This window comes from Gracilinanus agilis, chromosome 4, assembly GCF_016433145.1.
Source record: "Gracilinanus agilis isolate LMUSP501 chromosome 4, AgileGrace, whole genome shotgun sequence".
NCBI lineage: Eukaryota > Metazoa > Chordata > Mammalia > Didelphimorphia > Didelphidae > Gracilinanus > Gracilinanus agilis.
Window position 1 is genome coordinate 191062982 of NC_058133.1, and position 6221 is coordinate 191069202.

The 6221-nt window shown below is 36.3% G+C and overlaps 1 pseudogene; it reads left to right on the forward strand.

The window, feature by feature from the left end:
• The window catches only part of LOC123246155, a 36891-nt pseudogene extending 30954 nt beyond the window's left edge, over window positions 1–5937 (forward strand).
• Window positions 5938–6221: the final 284 nt, after the last annotated feature.

Sequence of the window (6221 nt, forward strand, 5' to 3'; positions counted from 1 at the left end):
TTCTAGCTGCTGCCAACCTTGCTGCCGCCCCATCTGTTGCCAGACCACCTGTTGCAGAACCACCTGCTGCCGCCCAGCTTGTTGTGGGTCCTCCTGTTGCTGAGTGAGTGTTGAAATCTACCACATTTGCTCACCATCACCAATCTCCTTAAGAGAATCATGAATTCCTTTCTTGCATTCATTAATATGACAAACTTCAATGATAAGCTGAATCCTTTTACCCCAATTTGGAACCTCAATCCCAGTTGTTAACCTCCATCAAAATGACCTTCTTTATTGGTCTTTTTTCTCTTCTCATAAATATAATTATGAGTTTACTCTGAATTCATTCCATCTAAAAACTTACAAAATGTACCAAATTTCATGCTTTTGATCCTGGAATTCCTCTAATCCCAAATTCCTCAAAAACCTTGTCATTGAGAACAAGGTTACTAGTTGCATTTACTAAAAAACAACTATCTCCCTCTGCGACTTAGGATTTGGGCTTCCACCTCTCTCTTTGGATATAAAATTACAGTGATTCTCCTATCTTATTGTCTGTCTTTTTTTTTCAAATAAAAAATTAATACATGTTTAAAAAAGTTTCACTTGTCTGTCACTTTTCAAATAAAAAATTAATGCTTACATTTTAAAAAAAGAAAGTTTCACTAGTCTTTCCTTTTTATATATTCTTCCTCAATTTCTGGGCAAATGTATTTTTCCTCAGATTCAATTCATCAGACTCATCAGTTTTTCTTCAGAGAAGCTATTATGAATTGTAACCTAATACTAACTGACTAAGACAGTGTTGGGCAAACTACGGCCCTCGGGCCAGATGTGGGCCTTCTCCTTCATAATCTTTCAGTCATTAATAGGGCTTAGTATCACAAAAAATAGAAGAATTTTGTAAAATGTATCATTGTTATTTTTAAATAAATTATACTGGCCCACCTCAAGTTTTTTTTCCTTTCCTTTTGCCCCCTCTTTAAAAAGTTTGCCCATCACTGGACTAAGACATTAACATGAAAGACATTGTGGTATTAGTAAAAGGGAGGATTAGCTTCTTTCAAGTCTGATATGTACTAGTCCTGTGAATCTGGGCAAGACACTTAACTACTCAGAGCTCATGGAAATGCAAGATTATATATCTTTAAATAATAGATACATGTCTAATCTGCCTTAGCAGGGGAAAACCAAGTCTAGTCAAAGTCATTAAATTAATAAATATTTAAAGTTTCTTGATACATGAAGCAACATCTTTATTTAACATCCACTCTGCACAGGAGGAAAAAATCCAGTAGTTCAAGGAAGACAGATTGATGGGTATAGATACAATTCATCTGAGCAGAACTATATTTAGTTTTCATTCCAAGATATTGTTTCAGAATTGATTATGGTAAGTGACAATAATTGACTTAACAGCAAAATCTATTCTTTCTTGAGAGTATTATAAGGCACAGAATTATCACCTCCTTACACTCACATAATCCAAATATGCTTTCATAAAATAAAATAAAAATCATGCATTTAGTCAGACATTCTTCTTTGTATTCATCAAAGAGCATATTTCTTTTCTAGAACTTCATTCTCAAGAAAATTTGGTCATTTCAATAATTATATGTGCTCAGTAACAGTATATAAAATTTCTGGCAGTCTAATACTCAGTTAACAACGCTTCCTATATGTTAAGCACTGTGCTAAGCATTGAAAATACAAATGACGATTAAAAAAAACCTGTCACATACATTTTTGACATGGCCAATGGGGGAATTTATTTTGTACAATGATGCATATTTGTAAGAAGGCTTTACTTTTTCTTGCAATGGAAAAGGGAGATGGGAGGAAAAGAAAATAAATTTTTATTAATTGAATCAATTAAATTTAACTAAAAATATGAAGGATCTGACATATATCTAGGATTTAAGGATGAGAGGAAATACTGACTGCATCTTATGCACACAATGTTAAAATGAAAGAGGAGTAGCAGCAAAAACTCTTTGGCATATATTTTTGGTATAGTAGCATAGGTAAATGAGTATGAAGTAATTCATTCTCATAGTTTCAGCAATACAATGATCCACTGAATCTTACGACCAGATGTCCTGGAATTAAGAGCAAGTGATACCAGTTAAATATTTAAAAAATAACTTGGACTGACATATATAGTCTGCTGATATTCTTTGGGACTCAGAATATTTTTGTGGAACAAAGGACACCCCATTATCCTCATCCCAGGAACTGAGCGAACTTGTATGAGATGGTTTCCATGGTCACTGACCCTGTTGAGGTTATTCCTGGTCATTCTCCAGGGTTGCCATTCTGTGTCCTTAGTAATTGGAGTCAGTCTTACACAGCTTCTACATAGTTAAGCAAAATAAGATAATTAGTACATTCATATTCTCACCTACAAAGTACAGGAAACTCTTTATTTGACTACCTCCAGAGGTTGAGGTTAGGAAGCATTTGTTTCTCCATCTTTCTACATTAAATGAACAAGAATGAACTTGTTCCCAAACTCAATTACCTGTTCCTCCTTTCCTTCCCCTTCTCTGTTTCCCTGCGTGGTTGGGTTGACCAAAATCTTCTAACCTTAAGTGGCTGGCTATGTGCTTGGAATCACAAGATACAAAGGCTGATCATTCCATACAGCATGAACATACAGCAGTTTGTGATTAGAGAGAAACCACGTCCCACCATCTTGCTGTAGTTGAAGTTTGTAGCTACTTTTTGGAATGGTGAAATAGTAAACTAAAGGGGTAGAAGGCTGCCAGTAAACTAAACTGTAAATAGTTACTCTAGATACAACATCCATAAAATAACTTTTCTTTGATTCCAACCCTTATTAAGAACAATGACCTTTTGGAGTGAGAGTGGGGGGTTCAAAGTTGGATGAACTAAAGATAAGTATAAATATTTTTGAGAGTTCTTTTACTCTTATTCTAACAACAGCTCTAGGATCTAAGCTCAAATCACCCTGTTCTATTATAATCACCAGATTCTCCCAAATAAGCCCCAACACTTTTAAATGAAATATCTTTGGGGCTATTTTTCTCATAAAGTAATCCCTTAAAGAAACCTTTTTCTGTTCTCTTTTCTGATTCTCCTCCAGGAAAGTGAACAATGATGATGGTGAGTTATTTAAATGTGTTTTTTTCTATTTCATCTGAGTTTTATATTAAAATTTTCAACCTAAGAAATCTAGTATGTGATAAAGAAAGAACCACCAAATACCACCAATTTCATTTAGAATTGGAAGACTCATCAGAAGTCATCCAGTCCAAACTCTCATTGTATAGCTAAGGTCCAGAGAGTAATGCCTCAGACAAGCTTAAAAACAAATGAACAAAAAAAAACAACCTTACCTTCCATAGAATCAATACTAAGTACAGGATTTCAAGGAAGAAGTGATAAAAGATAGGCAATTGGAGTTAAGTGACTTGCACAGACTCACATAAATAGGGAATGCCTGAGGTTAGATTTGAACCCAGGGTCTCCTGACTCCAAGTCTGACTTTCTGTTCACTGAGTTGCCTAGCTATCTCTAAAGAAACTTTTTTTCCTGTTCTTTCTGCTTCTACTCTCAGAAGTAAACAATGTTGATGGTGAGTTATTGGAATATGTTTTGTTTCCATTTCCCCTCGTGATTTGCCCAAAGACACACTGCTAGTGACAATATTATACAAGGAGGATTTTGGGATACAAAAAAGCCCTAAGAACCATTTTAGAAAAACAAGAGACCCTTATTGGAAAATACTGCATTTGAAGAAGTACCATTTTCAGGCATGTTTCACCCATTTTCCCATTATTTAAATGTATCCCCTTTCACTGAAATCCAATTGAAATGTGCTTTTATCTTCAACAGCACTACTGACAAAAAAAAGACCTATTACCACTCTATGTCTTAGTTCTGGGCATTCTCACAAGCCCTCCCTCATTCCTGGAATGGTCTCTCTCCTTATCTCTCCCTCCTGGATTCACTGGTTTCCTTCATGTCCCCAGTAAAATCCTCTCTTTTTTCAGAAGCCTTTATCCTCTCTTATTTAGTTTTCTCTCTTATAATTTCTTCCTATTTAAGTGGCATAAAGCTTCTTTGATTTCTTGTTGTCTCCTCCATTGGACTGTGAACTTTTTGAGGGCAGTGATAGTCTTTTGCCTCTTTTTTAGTATTCTCAGTGCTTAACATAGAGTCTGGCAAATTGTAGGTACTTAATAAATGTTGACTGGCTATTCATCAAATCAGGAAACAGATGGAGGCACAAATTAGTTCCTTAGGTCAATAATTAAGGTAGGTCTGATGAAATGAATTACAATTCTATCTATTGTCTATGATGCCAGGTATATTTTAAGAGTTGGCATTGCTAAGGGGGAATTGATTCCCAAGAGAAGCTACATTATGGTGAGTTTTTGGAAAAATCCTCTTTGAAAAATTGAAGGGCATGTAGAGGAAGGAGACTAGGATAGGGAAGAAACAGCATCCATGCAATATAAGGATATGTTAAAACAATCTGATTTTTTTTCTTTTCTTAGCTGCCATATCACCCTATAACTCGGTTTTAAAGATCACCATTCATTCAAATACAGACACCAAAGTATTGGATATTATACTAGGATCATATATTAAGAGTTAGAGATGACCTGGGATGTCATCTAGTCCTACTCCTTTAATTGAAAGTGAAGAAATTGAGACACAAAGAGGTCTTGGGATCACGAGTTAAAGAGGTGGAAGGGATGTCATACCATCAAATTCAGCCTCTTCCCATTGCAAAAATGAGGAAGGGGAGGCATAAAAAAGATAAAGAACCTTGTCCAGAATTATACAATGTAGAATAGCCTGAGATGAGTTTTGAACCTACGTCTTCATGATTTCAAAAACATGATTCCCTATGCAGTATTCCAACTTGCCTCTCCACTAAAGTAACTTGACTAAAATTACATAGCAAATGAAAGGGTTATAAATTGATTCCAGGTTCTCTGAGATGTCACTGCATATAAACACATTCCAAGTGGGAGGGAAGTGAGAACCTCCAGAACAATAGCCTCTTGTGCTTTTGTGCATTGTCATTTTCAACTGTACTGATAATAAAATTCTCTTTCATATAGTAAAAAAAAAATGAAGTTGACCTTGGGGCTTCAGGTGGATATCATATCACAAGGGTTACCTCAATGCAAGCAATTCCAGAAAGGAAAAAGCATGTATATGATATGATACATAGTTTGGCTATTTTGAGCAATCCTCATTTCCTCCATACATCTACTCTTCAGTTCACACTTAATACCACAGTCTTCCTCATTGCTCATACATGATTATTTTCCTTTTCTTTCTGCAACTTTATCCCACCTTTATGAAATGACCTTTTATTTTATAGGGCACCAAAATGATATTTTCCTCAGGATGATGATTTTTCAGTAGAATATAGTTATAACACCTAGGCAGTAGAAAGTTACACATGGAAGGTCCAAGGGTCTTACTATCATATCTCATGACAGTTGTCTCCAAAGTTGAGAAAGAAGCATAATAGATAAACTCAGATGAACAGATTGGGTAAATGCTAATATGCAAAGAGAAGTAATACATCAATTTTGAAACAAATTCTGGAGCCAGGATAAAACTCTGCCTCATTTAGAGTATTTTTCCCCCACCATGCTAAACAATAGCAAGGAAGCAAGCTTTTACTGGTGATGGCAATCACTCAGGATGGTAAATAAGATGCCTCTGGGACAGGAGTCTTTCAAACTCAAGTAAATCAGTTACCTGGAATAAAACCCAGAAGATCAACCCATTCACATTATGATCAGCTCTTGTTCTACTTGCTGTGGTCTGAGCTGTGGCTCTGGCTGCTTTACTCCAAGTTACTATTGTTTCCCTAGCTGTTGTGTGTCCACTTGCTGCCAACCTCCATGTTGCCCCAGCTGCTGTGTGCCCATCTGCTACAGACCAAATTGTTGTGTTTCCAATTGAGGCCAACCTTGCTGCCACCTCAGCTTTTTTGCTTCTAGATACTGCTACCAACTTGTTGTGGGTCCAGGTGCTTCCAGCTTTGATGCCTCTTTACCTGCTGCCAGACCACCTGTTGCAGAACCATCTGCTTCCATATAGCTTGTTGTGGGTCTTCCTGCTGCTGAGTGAATATTGAAGTCTGCCTAAATCTGCTCACTATAACCAGTCTCCTCAAAGGAATCAAGCATTCTTTTTCTTGTATTCCTCAGTATGAACAAATGTCATTAAAGACCTGAGAGTCCCGT